Source organism: Ambystoma mexicanum, chromosome 7q, assembly GCF_040938575.1.
Source record: "Ambystoma mexicanum isolate Mex_15411 chromosome 7q, UKY_AmexF1_1, whole genome shotgun sequence".
Taxonomy (NCBI): domain Eukaryota; kingdom Metazoa; phylum Chordata; class Amphibia; order Caudata; family Ambystomatidae; genus Ambystoma; species Ambystoma mexicanum.
The window spans coordinates 560,087,355-560,111,075 of record NC_090941.1 but is presented as its reverse complement, the minus strand read 5'-3'; positions in this window follow the sequence as shown (position 1 = coordinate 560,111,075).

Genomic DNA, 23,721 nt, shown 5'->3' with positions numbered 1-23,721 from the left:
ACATTGCAGGTTGAAATTAACTACAGAACAGCGGCCCTATAGGACCAGTAATCCCTGATGATTGTCTTTGTAATACACATAACACAAAAATACACAGTCAGGTGACAGAATTTAAATAGAATAGTATGCAAGGCTTTGAAGGACAAACAGGCACAGACATGCACTAATACCTCCCACGCCTTTAAGGTGCTGGACTCTGATCGTCCCTGCTCTAGGTACAATGGTCAAGTGGTGGATCAGGCAACAAAGGTGCAGTATTGCCACACTGGAGATATCATTCCTAGCCAGTAATGTGGATATGTTCCAGCATCTGGGCAAACGCTTAGGTATTTTCCTGTATTGTGCCAAATACCTCTCCCTGTTCCCTGGTCAGATCAGTGTTAAAGTTAGCCATATCCTTTTGCTAAGGGTGCATTTGCCAACGAGTGCACTGGAGGGGGTCCTTAAAAAGGTGTTATTTGCACGAAGGGAACCGCCAATGTGTGCACTTATGCACCCGGCAGTTGCCACTAATGAATGGTCATTGTTTACACTACGAAGTAGCAGCATGTACTGGACTGCCCAGCAAGGGCACTTGTGAATGGGTTGAGATAGGTTTAGGCAAGTAAGTGGGCACTATTGTTAATATGAAGCAGTACTACCCCCAATAACAAACCTCAAGCATGCACCAACTGTGGGTCGACCTGCCACGCACCTTACCCGTCTCAACCAGATCCTGCTTTTTCCAGAGCCCTGGAAAGGGCACAGCGGTTGAGGTAGTTGAGAAGGCAAAGGGATTATGCCAACTCCCCCACATATTAAAGAAATAGTCCTATGAACATCAACGTTAGCACTGTATTGCAAACAAGTAACGAATAAGGTTGACGCCAGCCATAAAATACAACAAACATGTATTCTGGTGTACTTTTCTGTAGTGCTTTCTTGATATCATTGGCTTCTGACAGAGAAGGTACAAAATGAGGCAAAAGTACCTGTACACCAGAGGTTTTATCAACCGACACAAAACACATTCCTGGTTCATAGGAAAATCACAAGACCATTCACTGTTTTAGGTATTTGCCCAACTAGGGTATTAGCCCACTTTAAAACTGGACCAACATTTCCAGAATGCACTTGGATACTGGTTATCACGTTGTATCTCCTGCAATGTCAAATTATGCTTACCAAAATTATAAAATAAAAACTGCCAGATTATTGTTTTATATACACAGGGTCCAAGAGCTGTGGGAGTCTACTGTGTATTCACTGTCAGTCCAGATATAACCCTCGGACTTGCAACAACCCTTGCCTGATAGTCTGCCATGTTTAACAGGGCACCTGACAAAACAGGAAGTGAGGTTCGAGGAAGGCATGACTCCCACAGATGGAAGCCTTGTGGTTAGCACCAGGACTTAAGCCCAGCACGATCGTCCTGCCCATCCACTGACTGCTTGAGGACCACTGTGGGAGTAGTGATAGCTCCTTTTCTCTGCTGGCCAACTGGGCTCTGGGCTGGAGGCATCAGGGGCACTAGACGACACTTCCCTTCTCCGGTCTTATACTGCGTCCTGGTTGGGATAGGTACAGCAGTTATAGTTTAGATAAGACCTATGAACCATTGACTTTTGCGGATATTTTGTTGCCATTATCGTTGGACTTGATGCATGGATCTGGCTGAAGTTTTTCAAAGAAATTGTCTGGCACAGGCCCCCTTACAATCTGGGAACTTTCAGGTACAGTTGTCATGTGGTGTGCAAGGTATTAAGCATAGAACAAAAAGTTGTTTTTGGACTCATTTTAGGAGTTTTAAAAGAAAATGTAACACAGAAGAGGGTGACCCAATCCCAAAAATATTTTAATATCTCTGATGGTGCATTACAGGCCAGAGATTTTCAGAAATGAAAAGTCACCATTTATTTTGCTCAATGTGAGCAATGCCCACAATAATCCTATGGGAATGTGAAAAAGAAAAGTGCTCAAAATTATGTTTGGAGTCGGGATATACCCTGTGCACTAAGCTTAATGGTCTGCTGATAAAAGTGTTTTGGAGGGTGGGCAGATAGATAAGCTTATTTTATCCACATTACAACTGTCATATTGGAGCCAAGACTGTAGGAGATATATGTGGTGCTCCTTGGATTCAGCATGTCCTCCTGTGGTTTGGGAATGACCTGGGTGGTCAGTCTACTAGCATGCTGCAACACGACTCTCAGTGTCTGGTAGTTTTCCGGTGTTAATTCGTTTAGCATGCATTGGTTGGAGTATTGGATCGGCACAACCAGTGAGGACTCCACACACAGTATTGGATGAATACAAGACCAACAAAATGTTAATGCTGCTGGCGAATTGAGGCAGAACCATTCCTGCCTTATATGCAGCTAGTTTTCCATCGCTGGAAGCATCTGTGGTGAAGGCGTGCTCTGCACGGGAGGAGGCTTTCGAAGCACCACAGTCTCGGATTCTGTGTGGGGGAGATCTGCTTAGTCATCCAAAACGTTTCACACAACTTCAAATTCCGTCACTGTAAATGTGAATGGGACCTTATGTTGCTGCAAAACGTCTAACACATAGGATGAAGCATGTCATATTTCTGCTGTGGACTAGCGGCAGGTTTGAGCCTGCAGATTTCTTTTCCATGGGGTGAGTTGTAGGAGGGGGATTCCCTTTCAGGGGTGCGCTGCAAAGTATCTGGGGATTTCTCTGGGCAGGCAGAGGGGTACCGGTGAAACGTTGCCTGCGCGTGCCTACCAGAGAAACAGAAAACTCAGTGGATGTTTTGGCTTTAGGGGTCATGATAGTGAAACGCAGTCTGGCTGTAAACTGGAAGCCTGTCAACCCTTCACCAAAAAGTGATTGTGTGAGAGATCTGGGGGCGATCTGGGGATACACGAGCCAACACTGAAAGGGGCCTTTAATTTAAATAGTGGGTTAAACCCCCCCCCCGCCCTTTTCTCTGTGCGGGATCGAAGTGAGGCAGAAATGGCGGTCTGCATTGTGCAATGTCCAGGTTCGTGTTAGGGGGCCTTGGTTGGCGAAGTTGCTGGTGGGGTTTGTGACATTTCATAAAGTTCCTGGTCGTCAGGAATCTTTGCAGTGGCTTTGATGCAGAGCGCACTGGCACCGGAGAGCATTTCACGGCAGGCCTGGCGGCCACGCAGGCTTTCTATTCTTCCGTTGGCTGCTTCTCTCTGCTTATGCCTGTTTGGGGACTCCAGCACTGGAATGTGGGTCGCACGGGCCGCTGGTAGGCTCTTTTCTCACAGCTGGTCCAGGTGGTGATATTCACGCGAGGGGTGAAGCACATAGAGAAATCTTGGCGAGCTTGTGTTTTTAGTGGCATGGCGTAATGTAGATGGGTACTGTTCCGATACCAACAGGCACTTGGGTACGGAACGGGAATTGGGGCCCTCTCAACTGTCACCATCCACCTCTGGGGGGTTAGGAGTGGCTCTGGCTCCCACTGGGGTGGGCCTCCCACCTCAGACTGACAGGAGTTCCCTTCCCCTCATTACAAGATCTTGACCAGCGCCTTCAATCTCTGTGGGAGACTCACCCCTCATCTCTGTACAGGTCCCAGCCTGTGCGTCTAGGTGGGACTCTGGTTGGCCACTTTGCAGTCTGGGTAACACTAACTAAGTCCCATATCTTCAATTTTATAATTATAATTGGTTATTTATAACACGCTTGATACCAAAGAGGTTTCTAAGCGCAGACCGGGAATTTGAACCTGTGTTGCTCTGCGTGTTCTTGCTCCCAAGATGAACGCGTTGCCACTGAGCTATACTACCCCCTCCTTAGAAGTGGTTGGTCTTTGTATCGGGCCTGGCTGATCCCACAGTAACACTACATTTAACAGATGGCTCAAAGCATACTCCAACTCCCAGAGATGGCTGAAAATCTTGTAATCATTGAATTCAGGAGAGCGCTAGAGCCATCCATCTCTCTTGCGTCTTGAAATCGCTGAGACTTTAGGCTTCCTCTGCCTGCCATCTCCTCGCTTCCCTCCAACAGGGACCCCAGATTCAGAAGAGCCACTCATTTTGTCTGAATGGTGTACAGGGGCTCAGATGCATAGTGGATTGGCTTCCTGTAATGGCCGCACGGATGCGTGCTCTTTTAGGGAATGCAGAATTTCCATTTCCGGTAATGCTATTACTAGATGCGGAACTGCACTTAGTAAAATACCATTACCCCAGGCATGTCGGAAAAAGTGTCATTGAGCAGTGTGCTTCCATTTACAGCAACTGGTAACACTATTTACCACATTATCTTTTATGGGTGCTTTACCGCCACACTTGTAACCAAGGCCTATGTATTTTGTCTTACTTCTAGAAAACATTTTCTGCAGGAATTGATTTATTTATTTGTATTTATAAAGCGCACAACAGCTCTCGGGCATCGCGGCATGACAAGTGATAGTCAATAGAAGAGTTTGTCCCATATTCTTACTATGCTGCCGGGGATTGAAATGGAATATGCCGGTTCTGCGCAATGTCTGCCATTCACTAAATAAGGGTGGGACCAAAAAGCATACTGTATTTTCAACATGTTGTCCCAAAAATTAGATCTAAAAAATGTAGCAAATATAAATGAATGTAATATACTGGCCCATGTATGCAGATTCATTATTTTAGTTATATGTTCTAGCATTTATCCATGGGCACAAAAGCTCTGAAAAAGGAAGAGAGGCAATTTAAAAAAAACTGCAGGGAAAAAGCTTTGGGTAAACAAATGTAAAAACACCATAAATGAAGGATGAAGAACAACTTGCCCAGAAAGGACAATGAAATTGAAATCACTACCATGGTATCAATATGCTTGCATTTATTGAGCATTAGCCTGACCTTGTCCTGAGGGGATGGGAACCCCTCTCAGACAGGGGTGAGAGTCCAACCAGGGAAAGAGCCAGAGCCAGTCCTTACCAGAAGGCGACGGTGGCAGTTGAGAGGCGTACTTAGGTAATCAAAACACAATTTCAGGGTGAGAGGTCACACCAATCCAATATTTCAACACATGTGAAAGTCAATAGCAGCACATATTTCTGACTTAATGTATTTAATAACATATGAATAACAACAATGTGGGGGATGGAGTACCAAGGGGTATTGAGAAAAGCAATACAGGTAAGTATAATCCAGTGGAATGGACTGGGTTCAAATGGATAACAAACAAATTCTGCTGATATTGGTCAACATTAAGATTGTGCAGGTACAGAATGACCACAAAACCAAATTCTATGAACATATAACATAAAACAAAACAGTGCATGGATTGCACACTGTACATGTAGTGTGATCGTCGACACAAAGGTGTTTCGGCCCAGAAGAGAGCTGTGGAATGCAGCTTTTTATGCAGGCCTTCATCAGGACGTATGATGGAATAAATTGTGGTCCCTGGATCTCTATCTATAAGTAACAAATGTAGTGTGGTAAGTAAAGGGGTGACCTCAAATGGAAAGATTCAATAATTCACTAAGCTCAAAAAAGATGCTTTACTAAAAGGACAGAAAAATACTCTGTGTGTATGTGGAGCATGGATCTTACCGAAGACTTATCCAGTACAGGGGTAAGTCAAGGCATCCATCTTGGTATGGATATCAGAACGGCATATGATTAGCCGATGTGGAAACAAGTAAATACCTGAAACGACATGAAAAGGATCCATAAGGATTCTTGTTTGAATGACTAGTGGGGAAAGGTGGTAAAAAAAAGGTAGAGTCTTACCTCAAGCGGTAAGTAATGTCATCAAATGTGATGAAGGTGGAATCACCCACTTCTTCATGGCTGCAGCTTATACAGATGGTCCATAAATGGCAGAATCTGTGTATGAGATAGCATGTCTTAGTATGGCTGCTGTTTGTTTTCAGAAGCGAAAGTTAAAAAAAGCGTTGCTAATGATGGTACCTTTGTTAAAAAAGATTCAGAGCATGCTGAAGGCAATAGGACTGAATCACGTGTTGCACTGGCAGAAGGCCGTGGCACAGAGGGAAGTGCTTAAATTGACTTACTTCAGTTAAATGAAGTGTTCGTCTGTGGCTGCTCGGCTGCGGCGTCTCTGAATGCGAGGACTGCCGAGGAAGGAAGCCGTATCTATGGCAACCGCGAGTAAAAGTAACCGTGTGTTGTCCTGATTGGATGTGTTCCGGCACTCCCCAGGTAACACGTCATCCTCGAGGAGCGAATGGTGTGCTGCCACGTAGGTACCAAACAAGGAAGGAGTCGCCCGAGCGCTGCAGTTTCGCCAATGGATGAGGCAAAAAAATTATAAAAAAATGAAAGCAGATGTTCTGTGTATGTGCGGCACTAGCTCACGCGGGAAAGAGTGAGCCACAAAACCCGGCTGGCCCGGGAAGGGGAAAGCTGATCCCAGGCAGCGATTCAAATGAATTGAATGAGTCACAGTGCAAAAACATGTAATGTGTTCGTCATTCGCCCGATGGTGAAATATCACAAAAATAGGACGGATATATTTGCATATAGGAGTTATAAATGTGGTAAGCGGAAGAACTGATGCCGCCGGGTAAAAACTCAACCGAAGTGCAATATGCATGACCCGTGTGTCATAGTACTAAGGTATACATTTGTGACAACATGTGTTATGAAGTAGAATTGTATGCGTCCCGGTGCTGTACGGTTAGCTCCAAAGCATGCTAAGAATGCACATTTGGCACAGATGCAAGTGAGTGATACATAGTGTACACACCACCCATAGAATCTCCAAAAGACATTTACTATCTCATTGTATTCGATAGCCCGTACTTCAAAATTCAAATATGGTAAGATTTAGATAGCACAATCAAAACATACATTAGTTTCTGAGTCCAGGTGCTGTACTAATAAAACATCCTGAGAATGTACATTTGGCACAAATATGAATCATGTGGTACAGACAGTACATTGAATCTCCACGAAACATTTTATATCTCACTGTATTCGATGGCTCGTATTTCAAAATTCGAGTATGGTGAGACTTAAATCGTAGTATCAAGACAAACATTTGTTCATGGCGGGCTTGAGTAGATAAATCAAGGCATACATTTGTTTGTGAAGATAACACCAGGTGACAGAGAAGCTCATCAGTGTTATGTAACAAGGCTAGACCCATCTTATTGCATATTTTTGCAACAACTTAAAAGACCCACAATGAACGAGCTAGGACAAAAAGTTCTACATGGATACAGTAAATGTGGATGCATCTTGGTGGGCACGTGTCTAAAGACATATCACGGGTGCTGTCACTGTAAAACAGATAAGGGGTTATTGCATGTCGGTGTATCTATCCTGCTTACTGACTGTAGAAATGTTTCCATTCCACTGACACATTTAATCCCGTTTTCACTGTGTCGAGTTTATGGACCAGTTGTTGTTCCAATCTCGTGATTGCTTTATCCCTATCTCCTCCTCTTTTTTGCAGAGTACGTTGCTGTATGATGGTCCAGGAGATGTCATCATTAGTGTGTCCCAATCGGCTGAAGTGTTCAACCATGGGCTTGTCCGGTACTTTGTTCTTAATGCAGGACCTGTGTACTGAGATCCGCTGCTTGACTGGTCTGGTGGTCTTGCCTATGTATAGCAGGTGGCAAGGGCATTGTATGCCATAAATGACAAACTTGCTGTTGCAGTTGGTATGAGCCTGAAGAATGCGATGGTAATCATTGTAGTAAAGGTTTTCGTTGGAGTGGTGAAACGGCACTCCACACAGCTTCCAGATTGATAATGTCCCACAACGTTTGGAAGGGCCCATAATGTGTTGGGTGTCTTAGTCTATTAAATGTATGTGTGGACCAAAGTATCTCTTAAGTTTTTGTTCTTCTTAAAAGCAAAAATTGGCTTTCTTTCCAGAGTGCCCTTTGTTTTTACTCAGATGCCAATGTTTATTTATTGTTTGTTTGGTGAGGTTGCTTAAAGGGCTGTATGTTTTTACACAGACCAGTCTGTTCATCTCAGTTTTTTCTTTTGGTGTTAAGCATGTTCCCCTGTCTGTGTTGTGGGCCCTTTTGCAGGACTGTTTGATCGATTTCTTAGGATATCCCTTGTCTTTTAAACGGTTTTGCAGTCCGTTAGCATGTAGATCGGATTTCTCCTTGTCTGAACAATTCCGTCTAATCCTAAGGAACTGGCCGTATGGTAGGTTATATTTCAAACCCTGGGGGTGGTAACTGGAGAAATGAAGTAAGCTGTTCCGATCAGTGGCTTTCCTGAAGAGCTCGGTTTTCAGGCTGTTTTCTGATCTGTATATGTGCAGATCTAGAAAATCCACAGCCTGGTGGCTCCAATCGATTGTAAACCGAATATGGTCATTACCATTACCTACATTGAGCCATTGGTGAAAAAGTTCTAGGTCTGCTTCCATGCCGGTCCATATGAGTAGGACGTTGTTGATGTATCGCCGCCACAGGAGGATGTGTGACTTATGAGGGTTGTTATCATTGTGTATGTGATCTGTCTCATATTGGGCCATGTACAAATTTGTGATGTCGGGGGCAAAAGTGGCCCCCATGCTTACGCCTTTTATTTGTTGGTACAGTTGGTCTTTGAATAAGAAGAAATTCTCCGACATGGCGAGCCTAACACATTCTAAAATGAATTTCGTGGGTGTAGAGGTCACATTTGTCCTTTTGTTGAGGCAGATTTTGAGAGCTTCTAAGCCTTCTGCTTGTGGTATAGATGTATATAAGGCTTCGACATCCATCGTAGCCAAAATGCAGTGTTGAGGTAGTTCAAGTTCTTGTAGGATTTGTATGATGTTGGTTGAATCCTTAATTTAGGATATCATTTTACCTACAAAAGGTTTGAGGAAGAAATCAATATACAGGGATAAAGGCTCTAAAAGAGAGTCACAGGCCGAGACTATCGGTCTACCCGGTGATTGTCTTGTGTTCTTATGGATTTTGGGTAGGATGTAGAATGCAGGTGTTCTAGGGTATGTTTTCTTCAAAAAATGATGTTCCCCCTCGCAGATACAACCTTCCTGTTCAGCATGTTTAGTTAAATTGGCGATCTCTTCCTGTAGTCTCGGTGTAGGGTCGCGACCCATGATCTTATATGATGTATTGTCGGCGAGTAGGCGTAAGCATTCTCTGTACTAGTCCGTTGTTTCCATAATGACAATTCCTCCCCCTTTGTCTGCCGGTTTTAGGGTAATGGTGGGGTCTTGATTCAGATCTGACAAGGATTTTCTTTCTTCCTGGGTTAGATTATCCTGGTAGAGGTTTTTATGGGCCAACCCTTCAGATAAGGTCTTGGTAACAAGTTTTTCAAAGGTTTTGAACTTGGCCGGTATGGTGTAAGGTGGTGACACAAAGACTGATTTTGGTTTAAAGCCAGTAGTATTCTCCGAAACTTCAATGTCATTGGACCTGGTTTCCTGATGGTCTGGCAAGTATACCTCAAAGAAGTATTTAAGTCTGATGTTGCAAAGAAAATCTTTTCATCTCCAATTCTGCTTGAAACGGATTTGCTCGAGCAGAAGGTACGAAGGAAAGGCCTTTTTCCAATAATGTTTCTTCAGACCGTGTGAGTATTCTGGATGACAAGTTGAAGATGGGAATCTGTTGTTTTACGGTTGGTTCGAGTACCACTGCCGTGTGCACATGTACTGTCCATGTTGTTGGGCTAATTTCTTGGGGCGTCCCCGTTGTCCTAACCGTTGAAAAAAAAGAATGTTGTGATAGTGGGGCCGAGGTGTTCCCTCCCGATGTACTGGGGTCACTCCCACTGGAGGAAGCTGAACTGCCAGAGAAATTGACAACTTTATTGCGCCTGTAGAAATTCCTCTGTTGTTGTTGTTGTAAGTCTGTGTAGTATGTCTCTTGTAGGTAAGGGTAAGTTTTTTCTTCCCCGTAGTTGCTGAGATCTTTTCTAAATTTCTGGATTTTCCTGTCGATCTTAATCTGTTTGAATTTGGCGACCTCTTCTTCTAATTTCTCTAATTTCTTCTTCAAACAGATTACGATCGACAGGAAAATCCAGAAATTTAGAAAAGATCTCAGCAACTATGGGGAGGAAAAAATCTCAGAACACAGGTCCTGCATTAAGAACAAAGTACCGGACAAGCTCATGGTTGAACACTTCAGTCGATTAGGACACACTAATGTTGACATCTCCTGGACCATCATACAGCAACTTACTCCGCAAAAAAGAGGAGGAGATAGGGATAAAGCACTCACGAGATTGGAACAACAACTGGTCCATAAACTCGACACCGTGAAAATGGGATTAAATGTGTCAGTGGAATGGAAACATTTCTACAGTCAGTAAGCAGGATAGATGCAATAACCCCTTCTCTGTTTTACAGTGACAGCACCTGTGATATGTCTTTAGACAAGTGCCCACCAAGATGCATCCACATGTACTGTATCCATGTAGAACTTTTTGTCCTAGCTAGTTCATTGTGGGTCTTTTAAGTCGTTGCAAAAAATATGCTATAAGATGGGTCTAGTCTTATTACATAACACTGATGAGCTTCTCTGTCACCTGGTGTTATCTTCACAAACAAATGTATGCCTTGATTTTGCTACTCAAGCCCGCCATGAACAAATGTTTGTCTTGATACTACGATTTAAGTCTCACCATACTCGAATTTTGAAATACGAGCCATTGAATACAGTGAGATATAAAATGTTTCGTGGAGGTTCAATGTACTGTGTATACCACATCATTCATATCTGTGCCAAATGTACATTCTTAGGATGTTTTATTAGTACAGCACCTGGACTCATGAACTAATGTATGTTTTGATTGTGCTATCTAAATCTTATCATATTCGAATTCTGAAGTACGGGCTATCGAATACAATGAGATAGTAAATGTTTTATGGAGATTTTATGGGTAGTGTGTACACTATGTATCACTCACACACATATGTGCCAAATGTGCATTCTTAGGATGCTTTGGAGTTAACAGTACAGCTCGGGGATGCATACAATTCTACTTCATAACATATGTTGTCACAAATGTATACCTTAGTACTATGACACACGGGTCATGCATATTGCACTTTGGTTGAGTTTTTACTCGGCGGCATCAGTTCTTCCGCTTACAACATTTATAACTCCCATATGCAAATAGATCAGTCCTATTTTTGTGATATTTCACCATCGGGCGAATAACGAACAGATTACATGTTTTTGCACTGTAACTCATTCAATTCATTTGAATCGTTGCCTGGGATCAGCTTTCCCCTTCCCGGGCCAGCCAGGTTTTGTGGCTCACTGCTTCCCGCGTGAGCTAATGCCGCACGTACACAGTACATTTGCTTTCATTTTTTAATTATTTTTTCGCCTCATCCATTGGCGATACTGCAGCGCTCGGGCGACTCCTTCCTTGTTTGGCACCTACGTGGCAGCACACCATTCGCTCCTCCCAGGATGGCGCGTTACCTGGGGAGTGCCGGAGCACATCCAATCAGGACAACATGCGGTTACTTTTACTCACGGTTGCCATAGATACGGCTTCCTTCCTCGGCACTCCTTGCATTCAGAGACAACACAGCCGAGCAGCCACAGACGAACCCTTCATTTAACTAAAGTAAGTCAATTTAAGCACTTCCCTCCGTGCCACGGCCCTCTGCCAGTGCAACACGTGATTCAGTCCTATTGCCTTCAGCATGCTCTGAATCTTTTTTAACAAAGGTACCGTCATTAGCGACGCTTCTTTTAACTTACGCTTCTGAAAACAAACAGCAGCCATACTAAGACATGCTATCTCATACACAGATTCTGCCATTTATGGACCGTCTGTATAAACTGCAGCCATTAAGAAGTGGGAGATTCCACCTTCATCCCATTTGATGACATTACTTACCGCTTGAGGTAAGACTCTACCTTTTTTTTACCACCTTTCCCCACTAGTCATTCAAACAAGAATCCTTATGGATCCTTTTCATGTCACTTCAGGTATTTACTTGTTTCCACTTCGGCTAATCATATGCCGTTCTGATATCCATACCAAGATGGATGCCTTGACTTACCCCTGTACTAGATAAGTCTTCGGTAAGATCCATGCTCCACATACACACGGAGCATTTTTCTGTCCTTTTAGTAAAGCATCTTTTTTAAGCTTAGTGAATTATTGAATCTTTCCATTCGAGGTCACCCCTTTACTTACAACACTCCATTTGTTACTTATAGATAGAGATCCCGGGACCACAGTTTACTCCATCATACGTCCTGATGAAGGCCTGCATAAAAAGCTGCCTTTCACAGCTCTCTTCTGGGCCGAAACAACTTTGTGTCGACGATTACACTACATGTACAGTGCGCAATCCATGTACTGTTTTGTTATATGTTATATGTTCATAGAATTTGGTTTTGTGTTCATTTTGTACCTGCACAATCTTAATGTTGACCAATATCAGCAGAATTTGTTTGTTATCCATTTGAACCCAATCCATTCCACTGGATTATACTTAGTTGTATTGTTTTTCTCAATATCCCTGGGTACTCTATCCCCACATTGTCATTATTCAAATGTTATTAAATACATTCAGTCAGAAACATGTGCTGCTATTGACTTTCATATGTGTTGAAATATTGGATTGGTGTGACCTCTCACCCTGAAATTGTGTTTTGTTTACCTAACCACGCCCACCTGGGTTTTTCAGGGCATAGCCAGGTGCCCTTACATTTACTCTGGCATTTGAGAGGCCCCAGTTCAGATCCTCTTCCCAAGTGCCTGGTTGTATCCGAACAGTCCTTGCCAATGAAATAGCAAAGGAGGCGCCAAGGCTGCTGGGCTACCTGATCGCGAAAAGAAAAACCTGTGAAATGTGCTGCACTTTGGCACCTGGCCTGTTACAAGTTACAGGCCATGTCTGTACATTTCCACACAAACAGGGATGTCAAGAAGAGGTTGGGTGGGTGACCTTAAGTGGAGGGTTCGCCCATCTTCTCGGGCCACCAGCAGGAGTGCCTGAAACTGTGCAGTGGGGGGGACCATGTCAGACCCATAACCTACAACCACAGGTGTCAAAGGCAGCCCTGAGGTGGACATCGGTGGCATAACTCGATCAAGTGACGCAGAGGTTGGGGCAGCCGCACATGTAGCAGCTGGTGAGTAGACAATACATGTTCCCACAATAACGTATAGAAGGTGCATAGACGTTAACCCCACAGTAGATCTGTGTGTCCCACCATCCACTGAAAAGGGAGGAGGGAGCATGTCCAACCATGCACATCACACCACCCCACACCCAACATGATAACGTCCGCCACTGTGCCATATCTGCTGGTGACATATGAGAACCATGGCATGCCAGCAAGTGTATCCATCCATAAGTACCACTTATGCAAGAGACACCCTCACATGCACACCAACTAGACAGGCATGCCTGCACAGAAGATGGGCATGGCTAGGCCAGCTACGTGTTTATGCCTCACTGGCACCCTCATTTGCATTTTGGTTGCCCAGTCCAGCCGATAAGTCCCCAAGGTTTGTGTTTCTGTTTGTGCCCATGGAGTTATTCCCATCCTGGCTATTGGGGCCTCCACCTCCTTCTCTGTCCCATTTGCTGCATGATTGCTGCATTATTCAGCCATTATAAAGCAGGTAGACCTCCCCTAGGTATATTGGCAGTGCTCCACTGGGCTGCATGTTGCTGTTGGGTTTGGGAGTGGTCTGGTGTGGGTGCCTTATGTCAGGTGGGCTGACTATATGCACCTTCAATTGATTCTTCTACACCTGCTCTTCATTTTCACATGCTCTTTCATGCCTGTATTATCTTGTGGTGTTTCATGTGTTTTTTGACTCTGTAATGTTAGTCAGAATAATGTGGTAAATACCCCCTTCCGGTATTGGTCACTCTCCACATCCGGTATTGTGCGGGTGCAGTAAGGCATGGTTACCGCATCCGTTATTTTTTAAGGCGTTTTTGTTAGTATTTTTCATGTGCGATAACTGGCGGATCTGTGTGATTACTGTGGAAAAAAACACTGCGAATCCCAAAAACGGTTCTCTTTTTTTGCACTTTTTTGCACAAATAAATGCAGAGGGAGACCCTCACAGCCACCCAACATCCCCCATTCCTAATTAATACCCTCTACCCCACTTCCCATCTATATTTGTGCAAACAAATGTGCAAAGATCCAACAGAAAAAAACTCAATTTTCGGGTTTGCAGTAAAAGTGTTCAACATTGTCATCCTATCCCTAACTGGCTCATGATTGTACAGTGCAGCAATTCGTGTTATTTGCCAATATTGCATGTTTTGCTGTTACCGTCATACTCGTAATAAGGCCCGTCCGTGAGGTTAAGAGTTTTCCAGTTGCTTAATCTCAATTTTTGATACTGCTGAATTCACTGCCATCTAAGCTCTCCGGCAGCTACAACTCTAATGGTCACCAAGGAAACCACCATAGCCTTTGGAAAGAACTTCTCGAAATAAAAATGACAGAAAAGGTCTAGGGCAAAATGGCCGCCATGGCCGTTGTCCCGCAAACATTCAAAGACATGACAGAAAATTAGAATGAACTTGAACTGTGTGTGCAGGCCCTTGTCTCAAAGCATAAGACCGTCAATCTCCAGAGACAAGACATGGCAGCGGCTCTTCCAATCATGATCACCTGGGAGGGGCGTGTCCCAGCTATCGTGAATGGAAGGGCTTCGCAGCCGGCAGGTGAGTGCACAGATAGTAAGCACACATGCCAGAGACACAGCGGCCAGGTTGCCTCAAGCCAGTGCTCTAGACGGCAGCATTGGCGTAAAAGTAAGATGATGCAATATTTATCTCTTACATGCAACAACCTGTAGCACACAGACCAGCTGCAGTGTCAGCCTCTGAAACTATGCATACAAAGGGCAGTAGTACTCCTAATGCACACGTATATGTAACCTTGCACCTCACTCCATGGAAAAAGTCTCAGCCTAGAGTTAGCTGTGCTAATCTCATAATACCAAATGCTGGGCAGGCATCCACCTCTTCTGGCCATTGCCACAGTCATGACCATGTCGTGAGGCCATTTCCCTGTTCACATGTTTGGTGGCAGACAAACTGGAAATGGGGAGGGAGGTTAAAATGACACTGTGTATGTGGGACCAGCTGCTGACACTAGGGCTCCGACAGGGGAGGACTGGCCACTTTTGGCCTGGGGGGCAAGTTTATACTTTTCTGGCACATTGTAACGCTCACCTGATTCCCATGGAGGCGCAGGTCTGGCTTCGAGTGCTGATGCTTCTTCAATGGTGAAGCGCAGAACTCTGAAGATGGACAGGAAGGGCCCTCAACTCTGGCTTCTCCGGCTCGCAGGAATATTCCCCTGTGCGTGAAAAGGGAGTATTACCTACTGACTGAGTTATGCTCAAGCCTCCCACTCTCTTCCAACCCTCCACGATACCCTTCCACGATTCCCCGTGAAGTCTCACCTTAGGGTCTGAAAGGACGAGCTCTCCATCCTGCTTCTGACGCAGGGGCGCATTGAACCCAGTTACTTCACTGGATTGAGGTTGGATGGGAGTTCAGGTAAGCTTGATTATACTGGTAAGGCGCTGTAAAAGTTCTGTTGCAAGTTCAAAAGTTCAAGCTTTAAATGATAATGTTCATTGTCTTTTTTCAGGTGATGAATGAAGATTCCTTTGGAGACTTCTTGCAACAAAGCGCTGATGTTGATGTCTTTTCCCCATAGGGGCCGGGGTTCGGAATGCCGGAGATATGGCGCCGACCCGAAGTGAAACGTGCAGTTCCAGTAAAGATCTGGTAAGTCCTAGATGAGCGCTCAGGTAATGTTTTTGCATTCGCTCATCTAATGTCTTTGTCTTTTTTCCCCATAGGGGCCGGGTCCTGCTTGGAAGCAGCAAGACCCGAAATGAAATGGGAATGACCCAACAGGTAAGTCTTAGAAGGAAACTGAGCTTTTCCTATTCCCTTCCTTCTCTCACCTCTTATTCTTGTCTTTTTCTCTAGGCTCTGCGAAGTGGCTGTGTATCCGGATGATTGCTGCTGAAGATGGAGGAACCCAGGAAAGGTGAGTGAAATGCAGCGCTGCAGCGATCGTAAGGAAATGCTTTTAAAAATGATGTCTTCCCTTTCAGGATCGTCGGTGATGTCTCCGTGGTGCAGATTAGCTGGTAGGTCTCTTGTCTCCCTTTGCAGGTGACCCAGGATGCTGACAGGCGTGGCTGAAGTCCAGATGCAGGAGCTGACACGGTGAGCGTCCAGCTGCGAGGAGCAGAACAACGCGAAGCGTGAGTTGCTGATCGGGTGTGGTTTAAATAGCTTTGGAAGAAGTTCCAAGTGTGTATCCTTCCTCCGATCAGGTATGTATCCTTCCCCGACCACACCCGGGTGGAAAGTAGTCCCACAGGTAAAGTAGTTCCTATTCAGGCCTCAAGAGGGCCTGGATGTGGCAGCATGGTCTGCATCAGGTAAGTGCACATTAAAACACTTGAACACATGTCTAGCTTTATGAGCCTGGCGCCTAAGGTGCCAGGACAGAGGTCCAACATGAGCCTGGCGCCTAAGGCGCCAGGACTGAGTCCAAAGGGCCCCAGCTTGGGCCCGCTGGCACTCCCCTGGGGGAAATGATGCCTGCCTCTGGGGTTGCTGGGTTGGACCTGGCTCCTTGGAGGTAGGCATCATGACACACATAGTACATTGGCCGAAGCCCACAATGCAGTGGCCCCAACCTCCAGAACAAGTAAACTCAATACCAACCTCTCCCCCTTCCACACATTCTCAAGTATATATAATAGACATTATTGACATTACTTTCCTTTTGTGCAGCATCATTTTCAGTTATGTTTGTGGAATTCTTGGAGACTGGGACCCCCGGAAATTCTCCCACTTACCAAATAGTACAATTATTGGACCAGCATAATATAATCTGTGAAACGGGAAAGCTGGGATTTGAGCCCAGTTTTCATTGTGTTGAGGTTTATAATTTGACAGCAGGCGACATCTCCTCCCATCTCAACCCATCTTTAGTTTTAGAACAATGTAAAGGGGTGGCAAAGCTAGAGAATTCATTGGTACAGCAGAGCCATTGCTGAACCAGGGGGTATGGGTTTGCTCTCAGGGCCAAACATGAGCTGGCATGGCAAAATACACATACCTGGTTTCCTACCTCTGCAATCCACAATACAAAGCACATACCTGCACCCAATGTACCCATCCCCCAGAACAAAGCACCCTCACTTGTCATCCTGCCTCCTCACCAGTATACTTCACATAATTTGTTGAAATTATAATTATTTATGGAGAGCACTAGAGCACTGATTATAGACCCATCTGAGTGAGGCTTTCTCTACAGATATTTAAGGAATGTTGAGTGATGAAAAATAATTTGCTCACGTTCACATAATGTATGAAGTTTGGAATGTGGGGAGTTTAGCCCTGTGTACCTGGTTCCACAGCTTCCAGTTAAAAAAGCAGGGGATACTTCATCCTCTCCTATTCCATTTTCAATATTAGAAACAGAAAAATGCACTCTGCAAAGTTGTTATTCAAGGGCTAAACTAGTATAATGCCTTTCAAAGCACCAGCTACAAGGCCAATTAATTGTATACTGAGGCAAATACATCTGAGAAACAGACTAAGATTACGATTATAATGAAAACTTCTCATAATTATAATCGTATTCTATAAAATTGTGTGTATTTTCAAGGCACCAAGTCACATGATAAAGCAACCTGAAAAATATAAGAGAAGTATTAATTGTAAAATAAGTTCATTAAGCAATTATGCATCACTTAGAATAAAGAAAGGGGGTCAGGCCAGTACCACAATAGGGAGCAGTGACATACAGTTCAGACATAAATCTCAGCAACAGTCATCCTGCTGACCAACCGTTCTAGATGTGTACCTCTGTTTCATTTACCCTATTTTCCTTATCCACCATCCTCAGGTGTCCTTCCCTTGAACCACATTATTAATGACCCCATGTTCTTACAATTAACATTCAGACATGTGTTCCCCTTTTGTTCCATCCTTTAACTATTAACTGAATCACCTACCCTTACTTTGCACGCACCTCCTTCCCTTGTACACATTGCTCTGTCACCAATTCCTTGCCACTCACACCCTTTAATTGCCCATCACACCAAGCCCATTTCTTGCCCCCCTCACCACCTTCGGTTGCCCTGGATTAAAGTAAGAGAGTAGACCAACTTGATTTGAAAGTCAGACTCTGCCAACACTTCAAGAAACCGTGGTCGAGGTCTTGCTGGTAATTGTGTCTATGAGGCTGCACATGGACAATGCAGAGGGAAAGACAGCAAGGTGACGTGACTTTTTTTGTGCTGCCAAGTTGTACTTTCTTGGAAAGTCTCTGGCATATCTCAACTCACGGAAGCAGAGAGAACTGGAAGGGGTATACGCTTTGGACCTGGAGGTTGAGAGAGCCTATTATATTCCTGTTTGATTTCAAATAAGGTGGAGCGTGTGTGTGTTTGTGTTTAAATGTATTTGTGACAGTGTAAAGTATAGGTGGAAGGATGTATCTGTGATCATGTGACTTTTTATCTATATATCTGGATCTTGAAAGTTGAGGTAGAAAAGCCAAACGGGCCCCAAATTGTTTAAAACTTTCTTTTTTACTGTACAAAATAGAAGCACAGCAGCTTACCTTCAATAGTGTTAAAACGTTTTTTACAAATGGCCATGTGGAAGGGGTAAAAAGGAGGGCATCTCTAATTGCCTCCTCTCACCACCTTACCCATGTAATGCATAAAAGGGCCAGAATTGTCCCTTTAGTGCATAAAGAAAATCAACCGTAATGATATGAGTCACTACTGTACATAATCCATTTCTCCCTTCACATATTAAGGCTCAAAATGGCTGAACAAAATGTTAAAAAACAGTTTACATTACCGCCATTAGAGATGGTGTTTCTGAAATTGCACTGGCGGTATTCCAGAAATACCACCTCTGCTGGTGGTAACCTTTGAGTAGGGTGCATTTTCAGAGATACCACTGGTGGAGCTGGTAGCTTTCTTCAGCAGTGCTAAAAAATTAGCCCAACTCTGAATGACCACTTTAGTTTGTAGTCTTTTAATAATTAGTACCTGAATATTACATCTTTCTATGTATCTGTTTCAACTGTGTCCAAAGGTAAGTACCACAAACAGTCCAATAGCCATTCCTATAACCACTACATAAGTAACATCCGTGGGTGCTATTCAGGGTGCTATTAAAACGATTTTATATGAACAAACTGATGATCAAGAAATTCACCTAAACATAGGGGAAGCATTCACAGAGATTAAAACCAAGGAGAAACGCTAGTAAGATATGGACCCTTACTTGCTTTGCAAGTAGGGGTCGTGATACACTGCTGTGGATTGTAACAGACCAATGGTTTATGGTGGAGCAGTTGTGCCAACATTACCATCCAGGGACACAGAATCTGTTATTTAAATGCATACAATGCAATTGGCCAGTGTGAACATGCGCCTGCAGCCTAGACCCCTCTCCCTCTCACTCTTGTGTAGAGGCCACTCAGGTACATATCCAACATTGCTGGAATCAAGACAAATTCCTCACCCCCTTTACACAAAATCTAAGCAGGCTTTGCAGCACTCGATTAACTTTGGGGCAGGCAAGATTCTGAAGGATTTCGTCTTTACCAATTTATTTTTACATTTTGGCGCTCTTGCCCATGGGGCAACTGCCCGGCCAGCCTGGGGCACAATTTCTCCTTTGCCCTTGTGATGAATCCACTGTAGTCATCACTTATTTCCTGGCATTAACCTCTTCCCATGTGGCCAGGGGGCAGCAGCCACTACCTGATCATGACCCTGGTGGCGGCTATATGAGGGAGGATCACATGGGAAGAGACAGCCTCTGGGGAGATGTCATGGCTTCATTGGATGAGACATGGTACCCCCCATTTGCCCATGAAGAAGACCCCTTGATACCCAATACCCTAATGGCCTATTGTCATGCAGTTGTACCCCCTTTAGGGAAAATAGAGAAACCTTTTCCCTAAACCCTTTTGGTCAAACTTCCATCCCTGGTAAAAAAGGTAAAGGTTTCAAGACTACCTTTTCCATTTCTAATTATACTCCACATAGAACTGGCTCATCATTTGGAACCAAGTGATTTCCTAAGTAATCCGCATCCGTTAACATCAATGGACTACATCTACCACAATTACCCAAGTACCGGGACAAAGAGGAGGAAGGGAACGATGCAGAACAGAAGGCGCCTCAAGCTCAATAAGCCTTAATGCACCTGTGCGCGGGACCTTTAAAGATCGAAAACAAACTGCAAGAGGCGAAAACAAACTGCAAGAGGCTGCTGTTTGGGAGAAGTCATTGCACCTCTCTGTGAGGCTTGTGGAACTGGGAAGCAGGAACCGGTGCCAGGGAGCCAAGGGGCTCACGATCAGGAAAGCAGAGGAACAGTGTGCAAGCAGGACATGGCACAGACACGCCAGGAGCCAAGGGAAGATTCCTGGGTGTTCAGCAACTGGGGAAAGCAGTGTTTCACCTACCAGGATCTGAATCAAGACGGGCGTGCTGAAGTGAACCTGTAAGAGAAATCGGAACGACATGAAAGCAGTCCAGAGTGGAAAGCAGGTGACAAAGCCTTGCCGTTGAAGCGCAAATGGCACCAAAGATGCCACACAGCGCTGGTGAGTCACACCAAGCAAAGTGGGGTCCCCAGGGCGTTTCGGCGACCGCACCAAGTACAAACTGTAAACATTAACGTTGCAGAAACAGAGACATTAAAGAGACAGATTGCAAATCAAGGAGGCATATTGAAAATAAACGCTCCCACTCATATATGTCTGCATGGAATGCAAATATGGGGGGTACCCAGAGTGAATGTTGAATCAACCAGATGTACATTACTCAAGAAGATATATGCAATTATGGAAGTAAAAGAGGAACTGTTACCTGTGAATATAAGAAGTCTTGCCAGGCGAGAAAACCAGGCAGTTGTAAGTGCATGAGAAGTCCTGGCAGGGCAGTATACCAGGCCATCACAAGTGCATAAGAAGTCCTGGCAGGGGAGTATACCAGGCAGCTGAAAATCTACAGGAAGTCTCAACAAAGGATATACAACTGTTTTTGCTGAAGAAGGACAAGCTTTTGAAAGAAAGACCTACAATGCTAAGTAGCTTTGTAACTAACAGGATTGCTGTGGGCCAAGAAAGACACAGGGAACAGTTAGACCAAGAATCAATGGCATGGAGGAAGAATCCAGGGGAAGGGAATCGCCCTCTGGAACCAAGGTTCTTTATCCTTGGAGAACGTTTATGTTGGAGCTGTTCTACGTTTCCTTTATGAACTCTTTTTACAATCACCAGGTTGAAGACATTTCCCTTTTCACCTTGTAGTTTTGATTTGTAGTGTGAGGGTCAGGATAGAACGTTTGGACACAAGGACAGTTTTGATTTTGACATTGTGACACGGACAGATCCTTAGTTTTGGTTTAAGTAGGGAAATTTGTCTTAGAGCAGGGTCAGAGAGGCCTTTTCCCAAACGTTTTTGTGTTAATGAAAGGCTTTAACCAAAAGCATGGCATCTTTGTGTTCGACTTTCCTTTCTGACTTCTCAGACCCCCCTTGCCAGTCTCGGCCTGGGCTCCGGATGCTGCAATAGCTGCCACTTGTCACCAGCTTTACCAGGGCATGGGTAAGTGGCCTGACCTGAAGCATAGCAGTCACCCTGGCACATGATACCCCTGCCAGGCCAGCAGCATTTGCTATTTCTGTGCTGAATGGACAGGGTTAGGGGCATTATTGAGGGTACAGAACCCAATAGGTGTGAAGTGGTACTATTACACAATGGACCCTGGACTCTGCACACAAGGTGTGATGACCACGTAGGCATCATACGAAGCCTGCATATTCATGTTAAGTTATGTTACTTGGATTTCTACCATGCCTAATACTATTTGCATGGTCTCCAGGCTCTTTGGGGGATCTGAAAGAGAGGGGGGTTGTTTAGGTTAGTGGGGAGAGAGGGAAAATACACGACAGCTTTGCTGTTACATTGCAAATGTCACCTGCTCTGCTGTGTCCACTCCAAAAAACCTAAAGAAAGGGATACATTAATTAGTATCAATGTTCTCATTGAAGATAAGGAGCTGATACATAATCTGCACCTGGCCCAGCTGTGTGGTAAGGTAGTACCTGGTGACAGAATGCTCCGTGCAGAAGCGACAAGGCGCACACCTCTGTTATATGTGTGCACCTGTGTCAAACAGTCTCAGGTCAGACGTCCAGTCGCTGTCTGAGACTGCACAGTGGGAGCAAGCTCTGATCTTACTTTCACACTGGACTGAAAAGTACCATCACAGGATGTCACAAAGGTACCCAAAGAGGACTGTGGCCTGTTTATTGTGCTCAGCTGTCTTGCATGAGCTGCCAAAGATGTTTACTGCTGCAGCAAATTGTGGCTGGTGTGTAGGAGAGAGGGGTCGTTTGGACCTCCCTTGCACATACTACACGATATGCACAACTTGCTCACGCATTAGCGCGGGATGCCTCCCTTGCCCTTGTGCTAACATTAGCATAATTGGGGCTATTGCGAGATACACTTGGCTTCCATTTTGCATGCCCTTGACTCCGTCTTTGGACTAGGCCTCACTCCGATAATACGAAAAGACGTCTCTCCCCTCTGTAGCGCTGCGCACAGCGCGCTCATGGCCCCCACCTTTTCTTCCACTGTCTGAAAGCTTCACAAATCCCTTTCTCACGGATGCGCCGGGAATAATTGCAACAAATAGTGAACTGTATCATCTCACCCTTCCTCTGTGATCACTGTCCTGTGTGTGAACCGGCCTGAACCATGCCTTGTAGCTCATCCATCTCCACAAACCTGCTCCTACTCCCTTGCCCCCGCTGTTGGAAACTTACTACCAATGTTAACCAGTGCCCTCCTAAGGTATTCTCTTGATGTACCAGAAATGTGACCTTGCTGTGCAGCCCACCCCAGAGTGCCCTGAAGTGGGAGAATGGAAGACCAGGCTCCCGTCCTTCACCTCTCTCGCTTGGCCTAAAGGGTCACGGCCCAGGCAACCCGCCACGAGAAGAGTTTGCCCATCTACCAGACGACCAAATACCCTGGTACAGGAACATACGGATGTGTCCATCTGCCTGCCCAGCAGCCCGCCCTGGCCATGCCGACACCTGCGGCGCGGATCAACTAGACTAAAACCTACACGTCGTTAGAGATGCCATGACGACCTAGCCAACGGCCAGCACACCTGTACAAATATACACACTGGACACTCCCGCACCAATCTACACGAAGAATATACTCAGTGCTATGATGTAGGCGACAGACAATACTCACTGACGTGCATCTTTATTATTTTCCACATAGGCTCTCAAATGCAGAAACGCAAGACGCATCATGAACTCATCTAAAAAGCTTGCTTACGCTTCTCCTAAACCTAGGTGCCACAATGAGAAATATAATGAAGACACGATACTGGTCATAAGACAATATGGTACTGTAACCTAAAGTGCCTGTGCACCAAACGGTTCCACCTATACACCAGGCCCAAGTAGGCCGCAAGCAAGAGCTTCCATGGACGTTAAAAGAACAAGAGTCAGGTTGCTGATCCTGCAGAATGAGCCCGGCGAAAGCAAACAGCCAAGGTCGCAATGTTGCAAACCCACATTCCGAAAGCAGACCATCAAGGGCACGATGTTGCAACCTCGCACGCCGCACACCAACGTTAAAGTCGCACCTGCAAATTAAACCAGGCACACAGTGGAAAAACAATATTAATTGTGCAGAATTATGCCTCAAACACGGTCCCACCTCACGTGACCAAGCCGAACCTGACAGGATG